General features: G+C 43.2%; 1 protein-coding gene across 2 annotated transcripts in view; it reads right to left on the bottom strand.

Annotated features, from left to right (window-relative positions):
• SV2C (synaptic vesicle glycoprotein 2C) overlaps positions 1-27,746 on the bottom strand; it is a 219,047-nt gene that overhangs the window by 72,000 nt on the left and 119,301 nt on the right. The gene's annotated exons all lie outside the window — the stretch shown is intronic.

Genomic DNA, 27,746 nt, shown 5'->3' with positions numbered 1-27,746 from the left:
CTTCCTAGCTCCAATACTTCCATCCTTTAAGTATCCTTAGATCAGATACCCATAAATCACACAATGCCCCAAGCCAGCTACGAATCACTCACAGTTTCAATTAGCATACAGATTTAACTGCTGTCATTAATAGGGACTGCAGTAACTAGAAGGACCACAGCTGACCCAACACGTAAGATTGGGTTACGGCCCTAGAACACTGTCTACTCACAACACTACAATATCTATTACTCTTAACTCAGGGATGCCAGGGAAGTTCTGGGGAAAAAAAAAAAAAACCCTGCTGCACTTGGGTTTTTCTGAAAGTCTCTGTTGACTCCCACTCAAACAGTCTCTTGGTTACTAACCTTGATAGCTTTTCTTAGCTCTCACCTGCTTTGATTCCCTGGAACATTCAACACAGATGACTCAGCATCTGGCATGAACCAAACTCTTCAGTCATTGCCTAGTCACCACACTATCCCAGTTCCTTGTTCACACTCTGGCTGCTCTAACAGAGTGGTCCTTTGCTACCATGGTTTGGCCATTCAGCTAATTCATTTATAATTTATTTATTTATTCCACAAACACGCACTGAGGACCAGACAGTGGAGAATCAACAATGAGAACTTCCTGACTACGTGGAATTTATAAACTAGTGGGAAATGCAAAAATAAATACATAGATAGGAATTAGAACCTAGTGTAACAGACTGCAGATGGAAGACACACAGGGTGCTTTCAGAGTTGAGGGCATCTAATCTAATTTGTGCAAACCAGAGAAGGCTTCCTGGAAAAGTGGACAGAAAAGTTGAGACCTAAAGAAACATACAAATTCTTGTCAGGAAAAGGACGCATGCGAAGTCAGTGTTTAGACACTGGATCTCTTCCTTACATGAACTCTTCATGAGTGTGTTCACTTTGTGTCTGTATACCTTACCTATCCCAGTAGACGTATACTGTCCAAAACGGCAGCCTCTAGCCACATGTAGCCATCAAGTCCTTGAAACATTGCTAATGTGACTGGGGAACCGAAAGAGGAGTTTTTAAATTTATTTAAATTAGACAAAACTGATGCTTGATTATTAGAAAGAAGTATGTTTGGAACAACTTAGGTGTGAGTCTATTTCAACTGTAAACTTCATGAAGTCTAAATATTAAGCAAGCATTTCCAATGAAAACTTGTATCAAAATTGAGATTTGCTGTATATGCAAACTACATCTCAGATTTGAAGACTTAGTACCAAAAAAGAATGCAAAATATCTCATTTTGGTAAACCTGTTACAAGTTAAAATCATATTTTTGGATATTATGCTGAATAAATTTTAAGAAATTAAAATTAACTGTATGTTTTTACTTTTTAATATGGTTACTAGAAAATTTAAGCTTCCACATGTGACTCACATTATTTCTATTGGACAGAACTGTGTTAGACCTTGACTGTTTGTAAGTCTTGACTGTTTGTTTGACTGACTGGGTCTCACTTCTCTTTCAGGTTGGCACTATGTTTTGTGTATAAATACTTGTCAAATGAGTAAGACATTTGACACTTGGGCAAGTTCCCATCAACAAATACTCCATCTGACATTCAGTCCACAAATATTTTTGGAAAGCCGACCATGCAGTCTTGTTCTAGGCCCAGGAGAACACAGTGTGAGACAAGGTACTTGCCGCCATGGACTTTCATGCCATTGATAACTAGAGATGCCATGATGAACGTAGAATGTATATCATAAGTCTGTGTAACAGGACAGAGGCATGGGCTGGGAAAGGTGTTGCTAATTCAGGCCAGGAGGTCAGGAATGGCCTCTCCAAAGAGAGGAGACTGGAACGTGGTGAGAAATCAATTCCTCTCTGAGGGAAGAACATTCCGGGAGAGGACACTGTATGCATAATCACACTGAGAGGGAACCGTGCTTGGCCCAGAGCAAGGCTGGCGTTGCTGGACTACCCAGAGTGAGAGAGAGCGGTAGGATGTGCGATAAGCCAGGACCCCATCAGGTAGGGCCATGGAGGCCACAAGGACTTGAATTGTACCACCAAGTGTGATGAAAAAACACAGCAGCCAGACAGTAGGAGATGGTTCGACAGACCTATGTGTTTAGACGCTCCCTGGTCGCCTGGTTGAGTACGAACTGGAGGACAGAAAGGAGAATCAGAACGTTCGCTTGGGAGACGCTGACATTAGTCAACAGCAATTTATTGACGATCCCAGGGTATGTGCAGCAGGGAATGAGAAAGGGAAATCTGGACCCCGTGCTGTGTACCTTACTACAAATTTAAAACAATCATCTTTTAAAAAACCATCTTATGAAAAAGTCTCTCTTTATAGTCAAAGCATGACAGTGGACCCACAATATTTTATTCACAAGGACTGTCTCTTTGCTCCTAGTCCTTGTCTTGGGCTCTGCCGAAGAAGCCTGAGAGGGAAGTCTTTCAGTTGCATCACATAATCAAATTCCTTCAGTAAATATTTGTTGACTGTAGAACCGACACAAGAGAATTCTTGTGGAATCCTTCACTGGAAGATTGCAGACTAGTCATGGCTACAGAAAATATGCATTTCCTCAGTTTCTTAGAGCATTTCTACACTGCAAACACATTATACCTACATGCATACATTGCTATCACTTTTTCAGCACTTGCAATGGTGCCTCCACAGGTACCAAACACTTGATGTGGGTCATTGTGTATAATTCTAGTAACAATCCAATGAGTAGGTACCACCATTTTCATTTTCTTGATGAAAAACAAAATGCTTAAGGTCATGCAGATGGTAGTTGTAGAGTGTAGCTTCAAGTCAGTAACATTTGGTTTTGAATTCCAGCTCTGCATCCACTACCTACATGATCTCAGAGCCTTTTGTTTCCTCCTCAGTAAAATGTGTTTAATCTGAAGCCACAAGACCCGTGCTCTTAAAGTGTGGTCCTTGGACCACCTACACCAGAATCATCAGGGTTCCCTTATTAAAAGTACAAACAGGTATGTGGTCTGAGAGTCTGCATTTTTAATAAGCAGAGAAGACAGTTAATAAATATATTATTCATTTAGCATCTACTTGTAGATTCATAGCTAGGATTTAATATATACTTTTAAAAATATGGGTCATTTTACATTTATATGTTATTTCTCCGAAGTACTTGAAGCTTCACAAAAATCCTACATTTAGAGGCAATGTCACGGTTTGGTTTCCTTTGAAAAGAACCTGAGACCAGGACTTGAGTGCAAGTAGTTTATTTGGGAGGTGAGCCCAGAACATAGGTGTGAAGGAGCAGGCAAAGTGAGAGAAGGAAGAAGGAAAAATAAAGGGTTCATTACTGAACTGGTTATTTCTAGGGGAAACAGGAGCTCAGTTCCACTGGGGACCCCTAGGGGAAAATGTAGAATGTGTCACAGAATGGTCCCTCTGTAAAAGGTGAGGCTAAGGCATTTTTGCACCACCTCCTACTAGTAATTAGTTGAGAGCTGGCCCCTAGGAGTTAACTTCCTTGTGTATTACAGCTGAGTCTGTGTGGGGCTCAGAGGTCTTTGGAGAGAACTCAGAGGTAAAGAGTCAGAGACCCTCAGTGGAAGCTTGAGTTGGAACACTGGCAACGTGTACTGTTCGGTCCATACAACACTGATGTCAGGGGACCAGGGATGGAGACCAGGAAACAAAACACATCTGTTTCAGGCAGAATTCACACAACTGCTGCTTAATTTAATTGCTCAGTTTTGGACAGGGGATCTGGGAAAGCAGTCTCTCACTGGCAGAGAACCAACAGCATATTCTTTCCCACACATGCCACACTTTCACGCTGTGTTGGAACTACCACAGCATCTCTGCAGGAAATGAAGACTCTTAAAGAAAAATAAACCGATTCTGACATCGAGGGGAAGTCTTTTGATAAAAAAGACTGTCCCTAGGAATGAAGGACATATGCCTTCAAATTGAAACGCCTCAGTAAGCTCCAGGAAAGTAAGAAAAAGAGAAACAAAAGGGACGTGTGAAAGTATATTACAATCATGATATCATGAATAAAGAATAGAACTCATAGAGAGAAAATACAGGTTGTATACAGAACAAAGGGATTCTGAAAGGCATCAGATTTATCAACAATACTGTAAGCTAGATGATAATGGAGCAATATCCTCAAACATCCTGCAGCAAATTTTTGACCTAGAATATTATACCCAGCCATACTAACAATCTAGGGCACGGTATAAGGACCAAAAAAAGGTGATGGCCAAAAGGTCTATGGATCCTGGGAACTGGAATTAACTCAGTGAAGTCCCAGGATAACAAGTATGCAGAAGACCCAAGAAACAGGATGACCAAGGACTGCAGGAAAAATGTTTTCAGTAAAGAGTACTGGAAATGATATCATCTAATAAATTTCATTATTCAGAAAACTACGTTTAAAGGCTATAGGTGTGGAAAGACTTCATGAAACATATACAAATCCAGGCAAATGAAAATATAATACATCTATTAACTCCAGGAAAAATCATACTCCAAACACTATTTGGCTCAGCAGGAATCAGAATAACGTAAATTCTGATTACAGATTTAACCAAACATTATGAGTTAACTTTATTGAGAATGCAGAAGGAGAATTTTGGGATTATATATACTAGGCAAACAGGAAATAACTCTAACAGTTAAAAGAAATTGCTCTTGAAGAGAAAAAATAGAGGGTGCAAGGGCAGGATACGGAACTATTTTTTTTAATGTCGTTATCATCTTAGTGGTGTCTGTTTTTTAGGACTATGGATAAAGTTACTCTGATTTTTAAAATTTAACTAATAAAATCTATTCTGAAGCTCAGAAGTAACTTTCACATGCCATCCAGTGTGCCAGAAAGCCAGTTTATTTTAATATCCTCAGGGGATTCCTTAGGGGTCCTAGTTCCAGGACCCCCTGAGAGTATCAACATCCACAGATGCTCAAGTCTTTACATAAAATGGTACAGCATTTGCATATAACTACACATGTCCTCATCTTCCCAGGTGGCTTGATGGTAAAGAATTCATCTGCCAATGCAGGAGTTATGGGTTGGATCCCTGGAGAAAGTTTCCCTGGAGGAGGAAATGGCAACCCACTCCAGTATTCTTGCCTGGAAAATTTCTTGGACAGGGGAGCCTACTGGGCTACAGTCTATGGCGTCACAAAACGGTCACACATGACTGAGCGTACATATCCTCCCATATGCTTTTTCCCCATATACTTTAAGTCATCTCTAGATTACTCATAATACCTCATACAATGTAAATGCTATGTAAATAGTTGCTGGTATGTGGCAAATTCAAGTTTTGCATTTGGGATTTTCTGGATTTTTTTCCCCAAATATTTTTAATTTGAGATTTGTTGAATCTGAAGATGAGGATACTGAGGGCCAAGTGTAATTAAAGAGTTATATTAAAAGTCTTTGGGCATGCTGCTCACATGGTGAGTGGTACATCTGCCACACACACAAAAAGCGACCTCATTTTATTCTAGAGGAAAATGGATCACCTGAGACAAGGAATTTGGTTCTGTAAGAAAACATGGGTCTCTCCACTGAACTCTGCAGCATGTATTTCTAGGTTGAGATCATTCTGTCTTCCAAAATACAGAAATCCTTTCATTTCATATAGGATGGGGTGGGGTAAATAGCTCATATCACCAACTGTTTCTTTTCCACCTTAATCAATTTAGATGCAAGAGGCATCATGCTCATCTGTAGGATATACAATTAATTAAATATATTCACTGTATCTGTGAGCTAAATAGAAAAGAAACAAATGTGGACTAGTAAAATCATGACTTTTTCCCTGGATCTGAAAATGGGTCAACAGACATTATGTTTATATATATAAAATATATATACATTTGTATATCAATTATATATTATGTAATTGTAAATTAATATAAATTAATTAATATGATGTCTTTCTCTGGATTTGAAAATGGATCAACAGACATTATGTTTATATATAAAAATGCTTATATATATAAAAATATATATGTGTTTATATGTATAAACATATTTATATAAATATACAAATCATGTGAAATATATAAACATAAAATATTAATTGAATATTAAGTATATCATACAATTGTATATTGATTAATATATGTCAATTAATTAAAAATATATTAATTAGTCTTCTGCACTAAGCAAATGCCATGTGAAATTGATGGACTTCCCTGGTGGATCAGTTGGTAAAGAATCCGCCTGCAATGCAGGAGATTTGGGTTAGATCCCTGAGTTGGGAAGATCCCCTGGAGCAGGGCATGGCAACTCACTCCAGCATTCTTGCCTGGAGAAACCCCAAGGACAGAGGAGCCTGGCAGGCTGCAGTCCATGGGGTTGCAAAGAGTCAGACAAGACTAAGCGACTAAGCACATAGTAATACTGTTTACAATTAAAAGTTTATATTCATTGGATTTTAACTTTTCTTTTCACTCTTTCTCTCCACAGATATACTTAGCATCATATTACAGTTGTCCCTACTTAGAAATATTCTGTCTCAGCACTATGATACAGAATGCTTTGCTGGGTTTCCCTTTACCAACTAATGTATATCATGTCTTAGAAAAACCCATAACTCGACAGGAAAAAAATCTAACGAAGCCTTGTTTACCTTGTCAAGACATTTCATGGTATCTTTGCATTTTACTAAAAATATCCATTTATTCCTTCACTATATAGCTTTTTAGATACTGTAAAATATCTCATTTTTAAATTCCACCCCCCCCTTTCTGCATGGATAACTCTCCCTTTGTTTTGTCTTTTTTCTGACACTTTTGTAGAAAAATATCACTTTAAATCAAATTACACTTAGGTGATTTGATCTTGAAAAGCCAGATGAATAGCCATAGGCAAATGATTAACCGGTTTTAAAAGTAAAATAAACATGAGTGTATTGCCATTCACCTATGTTAGTTCTTCCATCTCAACTGCTCAAACACCCCCCACCCTAGGAAATACAGTAAATGATTCTGATGGTGTTTGGCCAGCACATGTATTTGCTCCAGCTTTTATCTCTACAGTCACTGAAGGATGAGCAGTGTGAAATCACTCACCCGATCACCTTTCATTATAAATCAGGTCACCCTTTTGATTGGCTATAATACACTGAGTGAAGGAAGCTTCAATTTCCCACTAAAGTCTGCACCAGAGGGAGAAGAGAAAAAAAAAAGAGCAAATCAATAACCTTTTCCCTACAATGAAACCATGATTTATAATGCTCTGATGGATTGTCAGGACACTTGTTTTTTTTAGGACAATGACAGCAGTATTGCAGGTAACCAATGACAATGAAAGTTTGAAATCTGGTGGTTATTTTCTGCTCAAACCACTGCTTTATTGAGGAAACCAAACAGTACATCAGAATAAAACGTCATCTCTTTGGACCCCTCAATTTGGAAATCACAGTATCACAGGTGTAAAACATCTGATCCTTTTTGAGTTAAAAACCCCAAATAACTTTCCTCTGAAAAGCTGCTGCACCTTTCATATAAGACCACTGGAGGCCACTCTTGAAAATTCCGTACTGAGTTTGACAAAATAAGTATTTTCTTTGGAATTGTGCTTTAGTATTTGAATCGTAATTTTCTTCAGAAACGTGCATAGACTGGTATAATAGGGACCACAGTGTTTACTGTGAATTTTTGTTACATACATTTAATTTTGTTGGAGGCAAAAAGGGCAAATAAGAAATCACTGGGGAGGAAGTTCTAGAAACACATAGAAGGTGCTTCTAAATTACTGGCTCCATTAAATATTTATTGAATAACATGTCACAGTCATACAAATCAAACTGATATGCCATTTACACCCTGGTTTCTAACAATGCACAATACCTGGTAGAAATAAAACAGCATTTGTTTAAAAGACTTATAATACAGAACCTACCTAATAGACCTTGTCTCTCCTATTGTGGATTAATATAGCTTCACTGCTCTGACATGAAAGTTATTTCAGTCACAGACTCCAAGACCAGAAGAAATAAAGTCAGCCTTGAGCGGCAGCAGTGCCAGCACATTAACAGCTGTGACTTTGAAGACGAGAAGAAAAATAGCTGAACCAAAGGCAGGTGTTTTGGAACCTTGGCAGTGACTCTGACTGTACTATAGTCAAGGTGCTAATTAGCCCTGCAGATTCCTGCATTAGAAAATTCATCCTGAGAGCTCTTAATCCATTCCCCAAGCTTTACCCGGTACTTGCCACAGGACCTCAGAATGTTGGGATTAAGGGGCGTAGTAAATATTTTCTAGTGCACGCGTGTCAGGGACTGAAGCTTGCAGGACCTACAGGCGTGGGGATACAGGTAAGGAAAGATGGCATCTGAGTCTCAGTGTGGACCTCTTTGTGTTCCTCTCTCTGCTCCTCACATATCTTATGCTCAGAAAATATTTAGTAAATCATTAAAATGAACTCCAATGAAACTTTTTGACATTTTCTTTTCTTTTTCTACCTTAGGTGTAGTGGGTGGAATTAAGTACCCTCCCACCAACACATTATCAAGAGCATAATGCAAATGATGTGCACCGTTATTTCCCCCTTGCATCAATATTTCCCATCAACTGGTGTCCTACCAGCACCCCAACAGTCAGTGTTTTAATTGTGGATCTGAATCTGAGGAAAATCCTTGTAAAATAAATACTGTGTCTTGTCACTGACATAATGGCAACATGCTAGTGTCCTCATTTTGTCTTATTCTCTTCACTCAGCACTGTTTGATCAGCTGTCATGTTGTCATTACTGCTTCTAATTGATGCAAAGTATTCCACCACCTTTGGCATACCCATTACCTTAGTGGTGGATAGAGATTGATCCCACCACCTCTTCTTACAAACAACATCACTGTGAATAGTCTTACATATGACCCCTTACTGATACATGAATTTTTCAGGGTACAAACCAGGAATGGAGTATACTAGGACAGAGGATATGTATTTACACATTTGGGTAAGCAACATCTGAATGTTCTTTAGAATGACTGCACCAGTGTACACTTCTCTACATGCATGTGTGTGAAGTCACTTCAGTTGTCTCCGACTCTACATACTTCAGAACAATATCAGTTCAAGCCCCTGCCCCCTTCTCCCCAATCCTCTCTTCCTCCTCACTTTCAGTTTTCAGCCATGGAGGCCCCAACTACACGATGGCTTTGAAGAGGAGGGAGGGCTTTGTATCCTTTTGGTTGACCCCAGGTCAGTGGGCACTGTCCACACACATCACTACTCAACACACACTGGGCACCATCTTGCCCCCTCTTAACTGTAAAAGGTAGGGGCTAACATTAGATTGCGGAGAAGGCAATGGCACCCCACTCCAGTACTCTTGCCTGGAAAATCCCATGCATGGCGGAGCCTGGTGGGCTGCGGTCCATGGGGTTGCTAAGATTCAGACACGACTGACCGACTTCACTTTCAAGCATTGGAGAAGGAAATGGCAATCCACTCCAGTGTTCTTGCCTGGAGAATCCCAGGGACGGGGAAGCCTGGTGGGCTGCCGTCTATGGGGTCGCACAGAATCATACACAACTGAAGCAACTTAGCAGCAGCAGCAACATTAGGTCTGGAACTCAAATGAAAGAACTGGAAAGGAAGGAATCTGCATGTAGATGAGTGGGAAGTGGAGAGTCTTAAAGCAGGGAGGGTCAGTTGGCCTGGCTCATTGGTAACTAAACTCCCTGGAAGATTTGCCTCCCTAGTCCAAATGGAAATAAGAAATGTGACTCCTGGAAGGAGCAGTTGGTCCCCATTTTACAATCTTTCTATCGATTTCTAACTGTCCAGCTTAAAGGAAAAAAGAAACGAACTTGAGATCTGGAAGCCAAACTCTTCTATCCAGAGGAGAGTCTCAGGTTCTAAAGCAACAAATGGCACCGCCAAGTCGAATGGCCTGGGGAGAGCTCTGAGCAGCCAAACTGCCTTTTCCTCCCAGGATGGGGGTCCTCAGCCTGGCAGACACGGGGTGGGAGTAGGAAGGGCAGGGATCAATGGGGTTCCTGTTTTCTGCCGATTTATACAAATGTTGGCTCTAGAAATTTCCCTGCTCTCCTGACTAGGCCATTTGGAAGATCCATCCTGGAAGGAAGAGGAGGAAGGGAACTGCCCCTGAGTCGAAGTCTTTGACGGAAAGCTGGACATGAGCCAGAGTGGGTTCTCGAGTGTCAAGAACTTGACATACGCAGCTTCTTGAGTGTCAGCCCAGGAGAATCGGAACCCACATGGTGAAGCCACGGAGTGTGGAGGCATGCCGCATGGCTCCGAATTCCCGCTCCTCCACTTTACTAGCTGAGTGACCTTGGGCAAATACTTAACTTCTCTGCGTCTCTGTTTCTCATCTGTAAAATGTACATAATAATACTGCCTCTTCACAGGATAGTCATAAAAAAATTAATGGATTAATATATTACTAAATATATTTAAATATTTATTCAAATACTTAAAATATTTTATCTATAAACATATATATTATATATACATATTTATATTACATATATATATTATCACATATTCCTAAAACTAGTAATACATGTTAGTGAAGAGATTGACACCACATCTTTCCAGGATGTGAGTGGGCGGTTTTCCCTCGCACCCACCTCTCAAGTTCCTCCCATTCCCTCTCCTGGCAAGGTGACCTCAGCCTCAAACACGAAACCACAGAAGTCTGGAGAGCAAGCTGTCAGTTTTCTTTCCTTAACAATGTGGATTATTCCATCCTCCCCACTCCACCAAGTCTGAGTGCAGCACAAAATGATCCTTCTCAGCAGGACAGTCAACTTTGATTTCTGGAGCCTCCTCCCTGTGAGGTTGCTCTACTGTGAGCCACAGACTCCCAGGCCACTGCAGCCCACCTTCTGCTCTGTGTTTTTTCCATCAGGGGTCTCAGGACTCATCAGATCATTACCATGTGGACAGGCTTTTCTTTGAGAGACACCCAAGTAGATGGCATTTGGCTGGAACCAACTCTCAGTAGGGAGAAAGTCTCCCTGCCTTCTTCTTCTTGTTCAATCACTCAGTCAAGTCCAACTCTTTGTGAGCGACTCTATGGACTGCACCATGCCAGGCTTCCCTGTCCTTCACTATCTCCCAGAGTTTGCCCAAACTCATGTCCTTTGGATTGATGATGCCATCCAATCATCTCATCCTCTGTTGCCCCCTTCTCCTCCTGCCTTCAATCCTTCCCAGCATCAGGGTCTTTTCCAATGAGTCAGCTCTTCGCATCAGGTGGCCAAAGTATTGGAGTTTCAGCTTCAGCATCAATCCTTCCAATGAATATTCAGGTTGATGTTCCTTAGGACTGACTGGTTCGATCTCCTTGCAGTCCAAGGGACTCTCTCTCAAGAGTCTTTTCCAACACCACAGTTTTAAAACATCAACTGTGTGGCGCTCAGCCTTCTTTATGGTCCAACTCTCACATCAGTAGTGGGAAAACCATAGCTTTGACTATACGGACTACATCCCTACACAGTGTCTAATGAATGGCTGGTACTTCAAATAAACACAACAGTCTGGATCCCTCAAGCAGCCTGCAAAGGCTACTGAAGATGCTTTAGAATTGGAATGTGAGTCACAGGCCAAAAGCAAAAAAAAAGGAGAGACAGTAAGGGAGAGAGGAAAATGACAACCACCTAGAAGCTTGGGAACCACTTTCAATTATATTAATGAAGCATAAGCTTAGCAACGGCAAAACCGGGGGCAACTAGTTGGCTACTTGCAATTCTGGAGTTCTGAGTAATGGCTCCTGCTGAGGTCTGAGCTGGGTGAAATGTGATGGAACAAACCTCTCTTTGAACCCCAGCATCCACAACTGTCACCAGGATGGAAATCCATTTCTAAAAATGCTGGTTCACAAAGGAAGAAAATAACCTCACAGCACAACCTTGTTTAATGAAACTCATGAGAACTGGGAGCAGCTGTCTTGGATCAGACATGTGGAGGGGTGTAACATCACTGATGAGGGCATCTATTCCATCACCCTGTGACTCCATCAAAACACTCATTATGGGCTAAACTGGGTCAGGCACTGTGATTGGTACCATGTAGGCTATAAAGATGATGAAGTCTTTTTTTTATTAAAGTATAGTCGATTTATAATATTGTCTTAGTTTCAGATGTACAACATAATGATTCAGTATTTTTGCAGATTATTTTCCATTATGGGTTATGTAAAGATAATAGATATAATTCCCCATACTATACAGTATATCCTTGTTGCTTATCTATTTTATATACAGTAAAATCTGTATCTGTTAATCCCATTTCCTTAATTTGTACACCCACAATCCCCTCCCCTGTATTATTTTTTTATATTCCACAAGTGATATTACATAGTATTCTTCTTTTCTAGACAACTTGTTTCACTAAGTATAGTATTCTCTAGGTCTATTCACATGCTACAAATGTCAGTATTTCATTCTTTATAGCTGAGTAGTATTTCACTTTGTGTGTGTATGTCCGTGCACACACACACACTCCACATCCCATTCATATTCATTCAGAGCAGCATGTGCATGGGTGTGTGTGCTCAGTTGCTCAGTCATGCCAACTCTTTGCGACCCCACGGACTGTAGCCCGCCAGGCTCCTCCGTCCATGAGATTGTCCAGGCAAGGATACTGGAGTGGGTTGCCATTTCCTCCTCCAGGGGATCTTCCAGACCCAGGAATCAAACTTGCATCTCCTATATCGGCAAGTAGATTCTTTACCACTGAGACACCTGGGACATTGGTGTGTGTGTAAAAGATGACTAAGTTTTGATCTCTGGCCTCAGAGTCCAGAAATTGCTTAGAATACTAAAGAAACATTTTTTTTTAAATTGAAGGTATATGAAAAAAACTCTAAAAACTAGCCCCAGAAGAAGGCAGAGATGTATACCAGGAACAAGAAGGGCAAGAGATGATGGATGGCCCATTGAGGTCCTGGGTTAATGGCTCCTCCCAGGTGGTTCCACTCATATCATCTCTGAGTCAGAAAGGGGTGGATACCCACTTACACAGTCTTTGTTTCTCTCTCTTTCTCATGGAACTCTACCCTCTGTCTACCACAAGAAAGAAAGTCACCATTGGCCCGAAGCATTCTCAGCCACAAAGCATCCAAGCAGGAGAAGTGAGCCGACCACTCATTTACACTAGTGTCCTCTGCTTGGCCAGCCTCTGCACAGAACAGGCTGTCACACAGTTTGACTTTTACCTGTGTCACGATGAAACAGTTCCTTGAAAACCTAGTTCCTCTGCTGAGTTTGTGATTTAACCTCTTTATCCAAAACTTTATTCCCGTTCTTGTCCTGCACCTGTTCCCCCTCAAGACTGGAGAGCATCAGAGAAAAAGGGGGACGAACTGAGCAGGACTCTATGGGGATTTCCCTTGTTATCCGTCTTCCTCTTATTTGCAGGACAACTTTAACCTCCTAGGCTTCCTCTGAGTTCCAAAGAACAAGATTAATCAGATAAATGAGAAAAATCAGACAAAAAGGAAAACAAAACAAGCAAGACAAGATCGTAACAGTTGAGGTATCAAACAAAGTCAAAGACTTGCAGTTCCTCCTCAAGGGCTATAGATAATACTCTGAGCCATATACTTGAGCTGTTTTGCAGATACTGAAACTCCCAGCAGGTGGAAGATATTAACTGTATGTTGCCCATAAGCATGCAGACCCCAGACTGGTTGGAACCAGAAGATCGATGATATCAACTTCTGATTACCTCACCACCAACCAATCAGCAGAACGGCCAACAGCTGATGACACACCCCATAACCCTCTCCCTCAGTCTTTAAAAACCTTTCCCTGGAAGCTAGTGGAAAATCTGAGTCTTTTGAGTCCCAGCTGCCCCTATGCTCCTTACTTGGTCTTGCAATAAACACTGCACTTTACTGTAAACCTATGTCACTACATGGGTTTACTGGACACGGGCGAGCAGACCCAAGTTTGGTTCATTAACAATGAGATGAAAGTCTTCATAAACCACCAAAGATAATTCTGTGTGACGATGACGACTACCAATCAGGTATTCTGCATCCCACCCTTCCCTCAGAAGGCCCCCGGGGGCCTTTCTCCCTTCTCACTAGACCATGCTAAGGCCCTGCATGTCTGGCATCACCAGCTCACTTCCAACCTCTAAGCAAAACTATGCTCTCACCCTCTGGTCGCTGGGACTCCTCCTCCAGGGACCCAGTTCCACTCCCTTTGGCTTAATGGCACAGTTTCTCTGTGTACCTGATGAACAGGAGTCCCACCTGCCTTTCTCTTCATTATGAAAATCTTCCTCCCACACAGACTCCCAGAGATGCATTGTCTTCTCCATCCTGCTGCTGCTAAGTCACTTCAGTCATGTCTGACTCTGTGCGACGCCACAGACGGCAGCCCACTAGGCTCCTCTGTCCCTGGGATTCTCCAGGCAAGAACACTGGAGTGGGTTGCCATCTCCTTCTCCAATGCATGAAAGTGAAAAGTGAAAGGGAAGTCGCTCAGTCGTGTCCAACTCTTAGCAACCCCATGGACTGCAGCCTACCACGCTCCTCCGTCCATGGGATTTTCCAGGCAAGAGTATTGGACTGGGTTGCCATTGCCTTCTCTGGTCTTCTCCACGAGCACAAAGTAATTGCCTGTCTTCTCCCTTGCAGGTCAGCTTAGCTCTTTGGCTTCAGCTCCATTCAGTTGCTCAGTCTTGTTGGACTCTTTGTGACCCCATGGACTGCAGTAGGCCAGGCTTCCCTGTCTATCACCAACTGCCGGAGCTTGCTCAAACTCATATCCATCGGTCAGTGATGCCATTCAAACATCTCATCCTCTGTTGCCTCTTTCTCCTCCTACCTTCAATCTTTCCCAGCATCAGGATCTTTTCCAGTGAGTTGGTTCTTTGCATCAGGTGGCCAAAGTATTGGAGTTTCAGCTTCAGCATCAGTCCTTCCAATGAATATTCAGGACTGATTTCCTTTAGGATTGACTGGTTTGATCTCCTTGCAGTCCAAGGGACTCTCAAGAGTCTTCTCCAACACCACAGTTCAAAAGCATCAATTCTTCAGCACTCAGCTTTCTTTATGGTCCAAATCTACATCCATACATGACTACTGGAAAAACTATAGCTTTGACAAGACGGACCTTTAAACCAGGTGGTTCCTAGGCTTAATTCAGCACCTGGCTTACAAGTGCATGTTGTTTGGTTCATACAGTGTTTTGAAAATTTTTTGAAAAAATTGGGTCATTATGATAAAACCACTTTGGAAAACACTTTGTTTCTCAAGTTACCCACACTTACCAAACAACCCAGAAATCCCCCTCCTAGGAATTTACCCAAGAGAAATGAAACTTCATTCACACAAGGATTTATACTCAAATGTTCACAGCAACATTATTCTTAATAGCCCAACTGTCAACAATCAAAAAAGTTCAATTGGTGATTGGATCAATAAGCTATGGTCCATCCATAATGGATGCTACTCAGCAACAGAAAGGAATGAACCTCTCAAACACCCAACTAGTATGTGGATGAATCTCAAAGGCATTATGCTAAAGCAGAGTCCAGAGGTGAAAGTTTTATACTATATGATGTATTTCATTTACATAAAATTTTACAAAAGATGAAAAGCATATCTTTGCTTACCAGGTGCCAGGCATGATGGGAGGGACTTGACTGCAAAGGGGCATGAGGTAACTTTTTGGTGATGGAAGTATGCTTTATCTTGATTGAGGTGGCAGTTAGAGCTGTATCCTTTTGCCAAATCTCATCACTTAAATTTATGTATTTTATTCTAGCTGTATTTGTTTTCTGTTGCTCTGTAACAAATTATTGCACTCTTAAGGGCTTTAAAATCACAAAAATTTATTATCTGAAGTTCTGGAGGTCAGAAGTCCAAATGGACCTCATCACATTAAAAGCAAGGTGTCAGCAGGGCAGTATTCCTTATGGAGACTCCAGAGGGGAATATATTTCCTTACCTTTTCCAGCCTCTTGAGGCTGCTCATATTCCTTGGCTCAGGGTGCCCTTCCTCTATCCTTAAAGCCAGCACCACTGAGCCATGTCTTGCCCATACTACCACTTAACTGGTTCTTCCTGCCTGCTTTCTGCTTTTACGGACCTTCATGATTAGATTGAGCCCACCGGAGAATCCATGGCAATCTCACCACTTTTAGGTCAGCTGATTATCAACCTTAATTGCATTTAACCTTAATTCCCCTTTATCCTGTAACCTGACACACTCACAGGTTCTGGGGGTTAGGTGTGGACATCTTTGCAGACCATCATTCTGCTGACCACATGGCATATTATATCTCTGCAAGGATACATTTAAAAATTGGTAGATTGTAATTGGAGAGACTTCATATAAATATCCAGAATACTGCCTTCTCTTGGTAAATCAGATCTGGCCACACTAGGCTTCAATAGCTCTGTGGCTAAATCTGCTGCAGCTGAGTAGCTGCCAACTCTCTAGAGAGGACACAGACTCTGTCATTGCTTCAGTACTGTTTCTTGCCAGCTTCACCTACTTACATCACCTGCTTGGTCACTAAGATATTTACATCAGCCATCCCAGTCTTAAACTGTTAAGTCAAATGAAACCAAGACTCTGACTCTTCACATGTCCCCTTCCCTTTCTGCTCCACTCCCCCTCGCCCTCCACTTGATCTGCAAGGCTGACGTGTTCTCTCCTTCTAACTTGTAACACCAGCTCTGTGTTGAAAAACACAGTGGAGTTCAAACTGGCTCCAGCATGGCCAAATTCCCAAATCCATCACAGCATTTGAGAAAGGGGTTCTGTGAACTCACAAGCTGAAATGGGGAAGATGAAAATTAAAGCTGGGATTCAGGATTTATCATTGTTACCCAAGAAAAGATGTTTCCCTACACTCCCACTTTAGCCTAGAAGAATCTCCGGCTTCTAGCTTGGGGCCAGGCACAGTGTAGATACATAAGAAATGTACGCTACCCCCAAAGTGCAGCGTAATATCTCATCGAGCAACTTAAATAAAGGCTAAATCTCAGTTTGTTTAGCAGCGATGGGGGAAAAGTACTGAGATCCATTTCTTTGTAGGATAACTGCAACTTAAAGACAGAAAAATTACATTGCTTCCATGATCCTCAACTGATTTCCTAACCCTTGCCAATCATCTCATCAAGATATGCTTTGAACTGTTGAGAAGACGGGACAAGGGAATATGCAAATGGCTGAAACAGCTCATCTCTTCTACTACTGTTGGATTAAACAACCAACAAGAGTGCTTTCTTGTTATGATGCTCATTTGATTAAGATCTACAGTAACCATGCCACTCTGCTCCAGCCCACAGCATTTTCTTTTGCCATATCTTGCCCCCTTTAATTTTGCCAGATTTAGAGTCTGACCATCGCCATGTCCCCACTAGACAGTTCTCAGGCTCACTGTTTTCCAGCCTCTTTGCCAGAGTCCTCCCAAAGCCTCAGGGCTGCTTTCTGTCCTGTGTATTCCATAGTGTGACGAGGAGCAGAGCAGATGAGCAGGTGAGCTCACTGGGGAGTGAGCATAAGAATGAGGAATACGTGGACACTGCAAATCAATCTGTCCCCAAGGGGACACATACTCCAACATCAAATAAAATATTGTGTGCGTGTGCTCAGTCGTGTCTGACTCTTTGCAATCCCATGGACTGTAGCCCACCAGGCTCCTCTGTGCAATTTTTTCAGGCAAGAATACTGGAATAGGTTGCCATTTCCTACTCCAGGGGATCCCCCAAGCCAGGGACCAAACCCACATCTCTGGGGTCTCCTGCATTGGCAGGTGGATTCTTTACCACTGTGCCACCTGGGAAGCCCATATAAAAAATCAGGTACTTCCTAAAGAAGAAACACCTACTAAACTTGAGAAGAATCCATTAAGAATTACAAGATTCCCCCATCATGGCTTCAGCCTCAAATCCTGTCCTATTTAATAATCTATTCTAATGAACTATCCTAGGCATTGATTGTGGATCTTCAGGAATTACTTAGCTATGCTCAGTGCCGTTCAGTCATTCTGAATGGTCACATAGGCTAAGAGGCCACACCTGGGTCTTTAACTGGGCTTGCCTTGGGACCCTCCAAAAGCAACTCAGAGAACATCTAAGCTCAGTTTTGACAGAAAGACAACTGCACAAAATATAGACATTCAATCAACCCATAAGAGAACAGAAACTTCCAGGTCATTCAGCATCAATGCCTCTGCTGGTAAGTTAGGTAAAAGTTGAAGTTTGACTTACTCCTTACAAATGAAAGAACATTATACTTGTAGAAAATAGATGAGCAGCTCTATGGCCTTTGGCCTTAACAATCTGGGCAAGTGAATGGACTATTCCTCTGGGGACCCCGATATGCATATAGCAGAAATATGAAGTCCAGATTCTATAGCTTGTATCTTGAGATATCAGGGAAGCCTTCTCTACCTTTTCAAAGAAACTGTAAATTTCTCTTGCCCTCTAAGCCAGTTCAGTATTATTCACAGAAATCTGGGGAATGATCATATGCTCAAACAAGGAACATTTTAGAAGATGACAATCTTTGTATCCCCCCAGGTGACAGTTCATTTAAAAGCACAGCAGTTGGTTACCAAGACTTGGTAACGGTGCTAATTGTAAGGCTTGGATAACAGACCTAATTAGGTTAATGACAAGTTCAGTCCAGCGGGGGTATTTTCAGGAGTGCTTTTCAAACACACACACACACACACACACACACACACACACACACATTTTGTCTAGTTCATAATATAGAGATGTGCAGAGAAATGAGGTGGGAAGTCCTTACAGAATCATAAGGCTATCATTTAGACTTTATACTTCAGGGAGAAAACAAGGTAACTGTTTCAGAGTTAGATTTTGTAGTAGGCATCCAACAAGAAAAACCACAGAAAAAAATGAATAGTCCCCAAACGCCTTCAAAGCAGGGGTGCCTTTGATGGCTGGAAGGCCATTTCTTTGCTAAGACCACACGGAACACTGCTGTGGACTGAACTGTACCCCAGAATTCATAGCCACAACCCTAACTCCCAATGTGACTGCATCTGGATGGGATCTCTATGAAGTACTCAAGGGTAAGTGAGGCTGGAGGAGCAGGGCCCTAACTGGACGGAAGAGGAGGAAGACAGAGATCTCTCTCTCTTCCACGTGAGGACACAGCAAGAAGACCACCGGAAAGAGAACCCTCAGCCAGAAACTAAACTGACCAGCTGCTTGGTCTTGGATTTCCCAGCTTTCATAACTGAAAAAATACGGTTTGTAGTGTAAGCCACCCAGTCAACAGTATTTTCTTAGGGCGGCCCAAGCAGAGCAGTGTATGCGGAATATCCACGTTTGGAGCTAGAAGCTGGGCAGGGCTGAATTTTTCTCCGTAAGAAAGGAGAGTGGGGTGGGCAACGAAGTTAGGTTCCTGGGGGAGGAGACAGAAGCCAGGGGAGCTGCTTGCTGTGGGGGAAGGGGGAGAGAGAAGACACAAGATAACCCTGGAAGGAAACACAAAAGTCAAATGGGGATTTATGAACTGGGATAAAAAGTGTGTGATGTAAAAGCCTCTTGAGACTGTTTCTTATATCTTCAGTAAGGTAATTTTTATAATAACAGAATTCTGCATGTGACTGGTTTTTCTTATGCAAATGATGGAGGCTTAGTGCTTAGAGTGCTTGGCAAGAGGCTGAGACAGCATCACTCAGATACACGAGGTGACGGACGGCTGCCATATGGGCCATAAACACACACTGTAGGGACCATACAAATGATTCCAAATTACCCTCTGTGTTGCTCTTTGAGGACACATCTGAGTTTTGTCATGTCTGGAGAACATTTTGAAGAAATGAGAATCAGAAGGCTGGTTCTAATTCCTAATCTTCCATTTTCTGTGTCACTTTGGGAAATGACAAACTTTCTATGCAGCAGGCTCTCCATTCCAAAAGTGAAAATGACACTTACTGCTGCTTTTGTTCCCAAGATTATTAGAATAAATAAGATGATAGATGTGGAAATGCCCTTCAATTAATTTTGTTTTCTACTTTTTATTTTGAATTAGAATCACAGAAAGTTGCATAGATCACCAAAAGCAGGAAACTCACAGTGGACTGTGTGTATAGTTCTTTGTCATTTTACCACATGTGTGGATTTACATACCCACTTGCATTCAAGACACCAATCCATCAATACCAAGATTTCTGGAGGACACTCCATTAACAGTCATACCCTCTTCCCTTCTCCCTGGCACCCCTAGTCCCACCAACCAATCATTAAACTGTTCTCCATCTCTTTGTCATTTCCAGAATGTTATATAAGGATATCTTTTGAGATTTTTTTTCACTCCAAAATGCCCTTGGGGTCTCTACTAGCTGTTGTATTAATTGTTCATTTACTTTTATTGCTGAGTAGAATTCTACAGTATTGCAGACATTTTGGCAGTTTCCAGTGTGGGGCTATTACAAATAAAGCTCCTAAATAAGCATGCACAGGTTTTTGTGAGGACATACATTTCCATTTCTCTGGGACAAATGCTCAGGAGTATAACTGTCAGCTGTGTGTTAGGTGTGTCTGTTTTTTTAAAGGAAAACTCCAAATTACTTTACAGCATGGTGGCACTATTCCCACCAGCAACAGATGAGATGTGCAATTTCTCTGCATTTTCACTAGCATTTGGTATTGCCATTAATTTCTTAAACTAATTTTTATACTATACAATGTACTTGTTATTCCATTTCAAGGCAAACCCTAATATCAACAGCTCTTGCAGGATAAACCTCTATCTATAGTAAATATATCAACTTTTCTGTCTTTATTTATTGTAGATGCAGGTGCTATGATCTCCACCAGAGACCAAGGTCTCCAGGATTTGTGGAAGACATTCTGCTAGTCAGGCTGGGGTTCATATCCCAGCTTTGGGGAGAAACCCAGGGGTCTAGTCAACTGTGATCTGAGGATGGGGGAAGTCTTCTGGCCCACTGAAATGCTAGAGCGGGCTCAGCTGTCTGAGGCTTGCTACAGCCTTGTGCCTGCATTTTCCGAAACTGACATATAAGGGTCACACTGGCCCTAACTGTGGTTTGTTTAGTCGCTATGTCATGTCCAACTCTGTGACTCCATGGACCATAGCTGCCAGGCTCCTCTGTCCATGGGATTTTCCAGGCAAGAATACTAGAGTGGGTTGCCATTTCTTTCTCCAGGGGATCTTCCCTACCCAAGGATTGAACCCGAGTCTCCTGCATTGGCAGGCGGGTTCTTTACCACTGAGCGACCAGGGAAGCCCAGCCCTAACTGGACCCACCCACATACGGGATCAGGTTCTCCTTCTGACACATGTTATTCTGCGCTAGGCACCTTATCTGAGTGGGGGCCTGGGACATCTTGTCTATGACACACGTTGCTAGCTGTGATTTTCTAACCACAGGTGGTATAAGGACCGCATCTTGCAACGAAAACAACTCTTTTTAATATTCCAGCTCCTTCTGCCTCCATGCGCTCAACTTCAGCCCCATTTACAGAAAGAAAAAGCTACACTGAACAAACACTTGTGTCAGGCACTGTGCTAAGTAACCACTTTTGTATACAGTCCTTTAGTACAGCAACCCTGTAAGGGTATTTTGCCCATTTTATAGATGAGGTCACTGAGAGTCAGAGAGCCCAAGTACCTGTCCTAAAGGTGACAAAGCTGGAAGAGGGGCAGGGATGGCTTGGAGCCAGTGAAGGAAAGTTACACGGTTCAAAATAATCTGGAGTTAAAACTCCCCTCCAGGTCTCTGCAAAACAAAGAACTCTCTCGCCCGATGAAAAAAAATGGACATTAAGGCTGGTTACACCCAGCTCCCAGCCGGTCCAGCCTCTGGCCGATCTCCAGAATTCCTTGCCCCAGCAGTTTAAGAGGGTACTACTCCAAACAACCTTGGAGAACAGGCCCCCTTAAGAGAGTAACTTTCCACATACATGCCTGCATGTACTTACTCTTTTCTTGGGTTAGGGCAGCAGCTCACTAATCTGACTGCTGCCCCTTCTCGCCTCATTAAAGGCGGTCTGTTCCTGGAAAGGGCCGGTCTCATTCTTTTTCTGAACCTCGCCTTCTCTAACTCCCTTACCCTACAACCAGGGCCTGTGTTGTCTCAGCCCATGCTGCCTGCCTGCGTCCAGAGCACAGGATACCTTGCTGAGACAGTTTGACTCGGGATGTCAATGTAACGCACAGGTCAGCTACTGACGCATGTCAGCAGGTAAGGGCCATCGGCTCTAGTGCCAGGTACCTGGGGGTGGCACCATGCCTGTAAAATGGATCTTTATATGGGATGTGCCCTTTGAGTATCAACTCATCCAACAAACACAGAGATGGAAGATTCTGATTCATGGGCTGCGGGTTAGCAAGATTTTATGGTATTCTTAATTCCTTGATGCTCTCTCATTATCTTTACAATTTTTCTCATTTTTTCTTCTCTCTGCATCCTGTGATCTCACTCTCTAGGTAAGGCTTACCCATTTTAGCCCATTTTCCCTCTTTCCTGTAACTCTGAGCTCACTCTGGGCTGTGCTGACAAAGTCCAGGTTTCCCACGTAGGATATGAACCTGATAGCAATAACGGCTACCATTTTTGAACACTAGTCATGAACTAGGTGTTCTAACATGGTCATTTCACTGAATCCCCAAATGCTGACTTAGGAAATGGGACTGGGGGGACTGAAAAGCTTGACAAAGCTCACCCACCCAGAAGCAGCGGGGCTAAGACTCACAAATCAGGTGTCACTGTTGTCTCCTGCTGTTGGCTGCAGTGCCTTCTTTCTTGTGCACAAAATGTACACGGCCTTCCCTGTTTCCTCAACCAGACGCCATTGGACTATCCCCCCTACCTTCATCCCAGTTTCACCATTCAGGAGAAGAAATGCATTAGCTTCACGCTTCTTAAGTAGAAGACATCTTGATAAATCAGACAACCTCAGGACTATGTGTGTTTTTAAGCGCAGACACCACACTAGAGCTGGAAGCGGAGGGGTGCATGGGGTTTGGGCTTTGTGGGTGTCCCCAGCTTGGCCCCTGAGGTCCGCAGCCAAGGGCTGGCGTTGGAGGCGGTAGAGATGCTCCAGTGCTGAGCACAGCCTGGGCACCGTATGCTTTAGGAGCTGAGGCATTTCACCCTGAACTGATGGCCTTCTCACTCAGCTAACCGAATCCCCTCTGTGCACTGTCACGCACCTGGGCAGGGGCAGCACCTCATTGGACACGCACGTGAATTTAAAAGAAAATGACGGCAGAGAGTTTAATGGAGCGGACAGTGCCGCAACCCCGCAACGACACCAAAGCCTGGGATGCAGCGAAAGCTCTCAGCCAAAGAGGGAAAGGACCCAGGATTCAGCTCCCTGTCCCACTTTCTCCTTAAGGCGTCGGGGCTTGCATTCAAAGCTTCTGTGTCCTAATTCAGAGGGCGTGGGGGAGGGGAGAAAGGCTGCATCTGCTCTCCCAACACCCCGCTTGTTCTTTTGTGAATCGGAAGCCAGTATCCACCGTGGGTCAGAAGTCAGAGGTTGGCAAAGGGGCGTGGGGTCAAGAGGAACCATACTTTCTAACACCTGCTCTCAGCTGCTGCGGGCACCTAATCTCTGAGGTCAGGGTGTTTCCTTCTAGGCGGGGTCTTCTCCCCCCCTCCCTAGCTTTATGCCACAGGCTGAGAAAGTCCCGAAGCTCCTAGCTGGAAGGAGCTGGTCCCAGGGAGGTGGTGGCAGGAAAGCTGCCTGGAGCGGTGACATCTTGTACTCTGCCTCCTAACATCTCCTCAAAACCTTCGGGTGCCGGCGACCGTCTGTGTCCGGGGAATGCACAGTACATTGTCATCTGATGCTGGTACGGAAACTTGGCCTCTGCTGAAGGCCAGGTGGATTCGAGGCCAGTGAGGAACTCCTGGCACAACCTATATCTCAACTTGCCCACCCTGGTAGCCGTCCAAACACCCTTTCTGGAGGTTGTGTCTAACTTCCTAAGAGTCCTTCCAAGTTTCAACATCCTTAGTGACCAGCTCAAGGTCGACCTTGCATCAGAAGCTTGTCAGGAGTCAGAATTCAGGTCTCAGGGCATCAGGCTCAGGTCCAGTGCACGGACTGCTCTGCCACAAATGCAGAAAGGTGACGTCCAGAAACACAAGCCCGACTGCATTCCCCATGACTATATGTATCATTTATCCCTTGACAATCTTGCCGTGTGGATGCCAATCACTAATTTCTTTCCTTCAGAGCAAATTTTATTACCAGTGTGGGAAGGGCCAGTACCTGGCTCTGGGTTGCTTTATTCTGCCCTGACTTCCTTCCCTGCCAGGGGAAAATTCAACCCACTGTACTGGCAGTGGTCAGAGGTCCCCCAAATGAAAGAGGATGCAGGGGAAAGGACCCACCCATATGCCCCTGTTATTTCTGTGGGCCCTGGCACCATTTATACCCTGCAGAATTTCAGAGGGAAAACAGAAGCTCCTTATTTTCTTAGAGGCTGTAGGGAAAGTGGATGGACTTTTAACACTTAGTCATTTTTAAATAAAGTGAAAAGATGTGTCATTGGAAAGACACATGTTAAAACTACCTTTAAAGTGTGATTATGAATTGCATGAATGAAAAAGTCTTTTAGTCTGGATGAAACCAACAATGTTAAAACTCCAACACCAACTGAGTAAGTCAGGCTCACAGGTCAGGCTCACTCTTTGTTCCAACTCACAGCTGCCCTGTGCACACACGAGGAAGTCCCGGGGGCTTCTGCATCACCCACAGAGAGAGGTACAGAGAAGACAAATCTCAAACCCAACTGCACGTGATTACCACCTGGCCATGTTAAAAAGGATATATGCTGAGTCCCCGTCCCAGAGAATCTGACTCAAATGATTTGGGGTAGGATCCAATCATGGGTATTTTCAGTGGGTGGGGGAAGCGGTAAGCTTCCATTAAAAAGTGATTATGAAGAAGTATAACCACCATATAACGACGTGCACAAATCTTGAGCACCCAGCTAATAAATTTTTATGAATAAATCCTGAAACCTGGGCTTCCCTTTTGGCTCAGAAGGTAAAGAATCCGCCTGACAATGCGGAAGATGTGGGTTTGATTCCTGGGTCAGGAAGATCCCCTGGAGTAGGAAATGGCAACTCACTGCAGTGTTGTTGCCTGCAATCCCATGGACGGAGGAGCCTGGAGGGCTGTAGTCCATGGGGTTGCAAAGAGTCAGACACGACTGAGTGATTGAGCACACACGTGCTCTTGAAACCCATCCCCATTGAGAGACAGAACAGCATCACCCCCAGGAGCTTCAGCACTGGACTTTTAAAATTTAACTCTTGCTCTTCAAGTTGCAAGAGTATAAAATGAACTCAGCAAGGGTATTTCAAAAACTCTCCCCTGTTGATTCTAACACAGAGACAGGATTAACAACAGTAATTACCGAGGTCTTTCTTTTCCTTTTTTTTTTGGCCACACCTCTGGCCATGGAAAACCTTCAGTAAAGCATGGGCATAAGGTTTTAATTTTTTGTTACTAATTTCTTAACCAGGTTATTATTGGTTCCTTCAATACAGAAATTAATATTGGCCTCAGATCTATTTGATTCTGCTGTATTGTGACTGTCTTTGTAACTTTTCGAGCATTGTTTATGGTTCACAACCTCCCTCTTTCTAGCTATATATGATTTAGGGGAACTTTTTTGCTCTAAATAAGAACATTTTATGTGTGCTTGTGGAAGGAAAAGGTGGGGATCATGCTCATTTTTCGTGGGTCAGACACTGGCAGTTGGCAAGGACAGAGCAAACCTGGGGCCCTCCAAGGGCTATTCAAGGTCAAGGGCAGGAATGTGTGAAAGGCAGGAATCTGGGGTGAGCGAGGAAGCAAGGAAACAAAAGCAAAAACAAAGGCAGTCATGTCATGTGTTTGCTAGCCATCTGTATGTCTTCTTTGGAGAAATGTCTGTTTAGATCTTTGGCCCATTTTTTGATTGGGTCATTTATGAAAAGATGCTCAACATCACTCATTATCAGAGAAATGCAAGTCAAAACCTCAATGAGGTACCATTACACACCAGTCAGAATGGCTGCTATCCAAAAGTCTACAAGCAATAAATGCTGGAGAGGGTGTGGAGAAAAGGGAACCCTCTTACACTGTTGGTGGGAATGCAAACTAGTACAGCCACTATGGAGAACAGTGTGGAGATTCCTTAAAAAAACTGGAAATAGAACTGCCATATGACCCAGCAATCCCACTCCTGGGCATACACACCGAGGAAACCAGATCTGAAAGAGACACGTGCACCCCAATGTTCATCGCAGCACTGTTTATAATAGCCAGGACATGGAAGCAACCTAGATGCCCATCAGCAGATGAATGGATGAGGAAGCTGTGGTACATATACACCATGGAATATTACTCAGCCATTAAAAAGAATTCATTTGAACCAGTTCTAATGAGATGGATAAAACAGGAGCCCATTATACAGAGTGAAGCAAGCCAGAAAGATAAACACCAATCCAGTATACTAATGCATATATATGGAATTTAGAAAGATGGTAATGATAACCCTATATGCAAGACAGAAAAAGAGACATAGATGTACAGAACAGACTTTTGGACTCTGTGGGAGAAGGCGAGGGTGGGATGATCTGAGAGAACAGCATTGAAACATGTGTATTATCAAGGGTGAAACAGATCGCCAATCCAGGCTGGATGCATGAGATAAGTGCTCAGGGCTGGTGCACTGGGATGACCTAGAGGGATGGGATGGGGAGGGAGGTGGGAGAGGGTTCAGGATGGGGAATGAATGTAAATCCACGGCTGATTCATGTCAATGTATGGCAAAAACCACTACAATGTTGTAAAGTAATTAGCCTCCAACTAACAAAAATAAATGGATAAAACATACAAACAAACAAAAGCAGTCATGTCCAGGCCCAATAGATATGCACAGACGACAGAGGCCAGCCTGAGCTATGAGCTGAGGGAGGCCAGCAGGAGGCGTTCTGAGGCGTGAGACGAGATGGGAAAGGAGGGCCAGGAAGCCGGCGGCAATGAAGCCAGCAGTTTGTCGCTGGAGGCTGAGACGCAGAACACACTGGCCTCAGAAGGGATCCAGGTGCCAGGCTGCGCTCTGCACAAGTGCCTGGCAGAGACAGCCCGTGAGGCTGCAGCTGGGACCACGCAGACCCGCCAGCTTATTTCAATTTGCACAAAGGCTGAATACGACTTAACGGCGGCTCTGGGGGGCAGTGCTGGGTACAGCTGGACTCTGCCCAGGTCCTTCATCTCCTTTTTGTCTCCTGATACATAGTTCCTAAGAAACAATGCCTTATGTGCTAGCTAAGTGACTTTTCCACTTGGAATAGCAAGCTGAGTGGGGTGGGCGTTAGATGCTGCCATACAAGTGAAGTTCTGAGCATGGCTGAGGTCCTCAGGACCCAGATGAAGGAGGAGAATCTCCTTAATTCCTCAGATGGTGGCAGGAGGCAAGCCTCATGGTAGATATGGGCAGACAAGCCTCATGGTGGAAATGGGTAATGGCCTGAATGAGGGCATTACTGGCCGCAAAGCGACCAAGGAGTCTAAAAATGAGAAACCTATCACACTAAAATAGGCCTGACAAAGAAACGTTCTCTTCAGGACCAGTAACCAATTTCTTAAGTCTTGTGGGTGTTCTTTTTTTTTTTTCCTGGTACTTGTGTTGTTAAATACAACTTTGGTTTGCATGTAACTTTCCAGGTTTATTAAAAGAATGAGTGTGACAACGTGAATTTTAAAGCTCAGTATGGAAAACAAATCACAATGCATCTGAACCTTGAAGTCCATCTTGTCTTTGATTTTATCAATGCA

This window comes from Odocoileus virginianus, chromosome 6 (genome assembly GCF_023699985.2).
Source record: "Odocoileus virginianus isolate 20LAN1187 ecotype Illinois chromosome 6, Ovbor_1.2, whole genome shotgun sequence".
NCBI lineage: Eukaryota > Metazoa > Chordata > Mammalia > Artiodactyla > Cervidae > Odocoileus > Odocoileus virginianus.
Note: the sequence above shows the minus strand (reverse complement) of the source record. Positions and strands in the feature narration are given on the sequence as shown.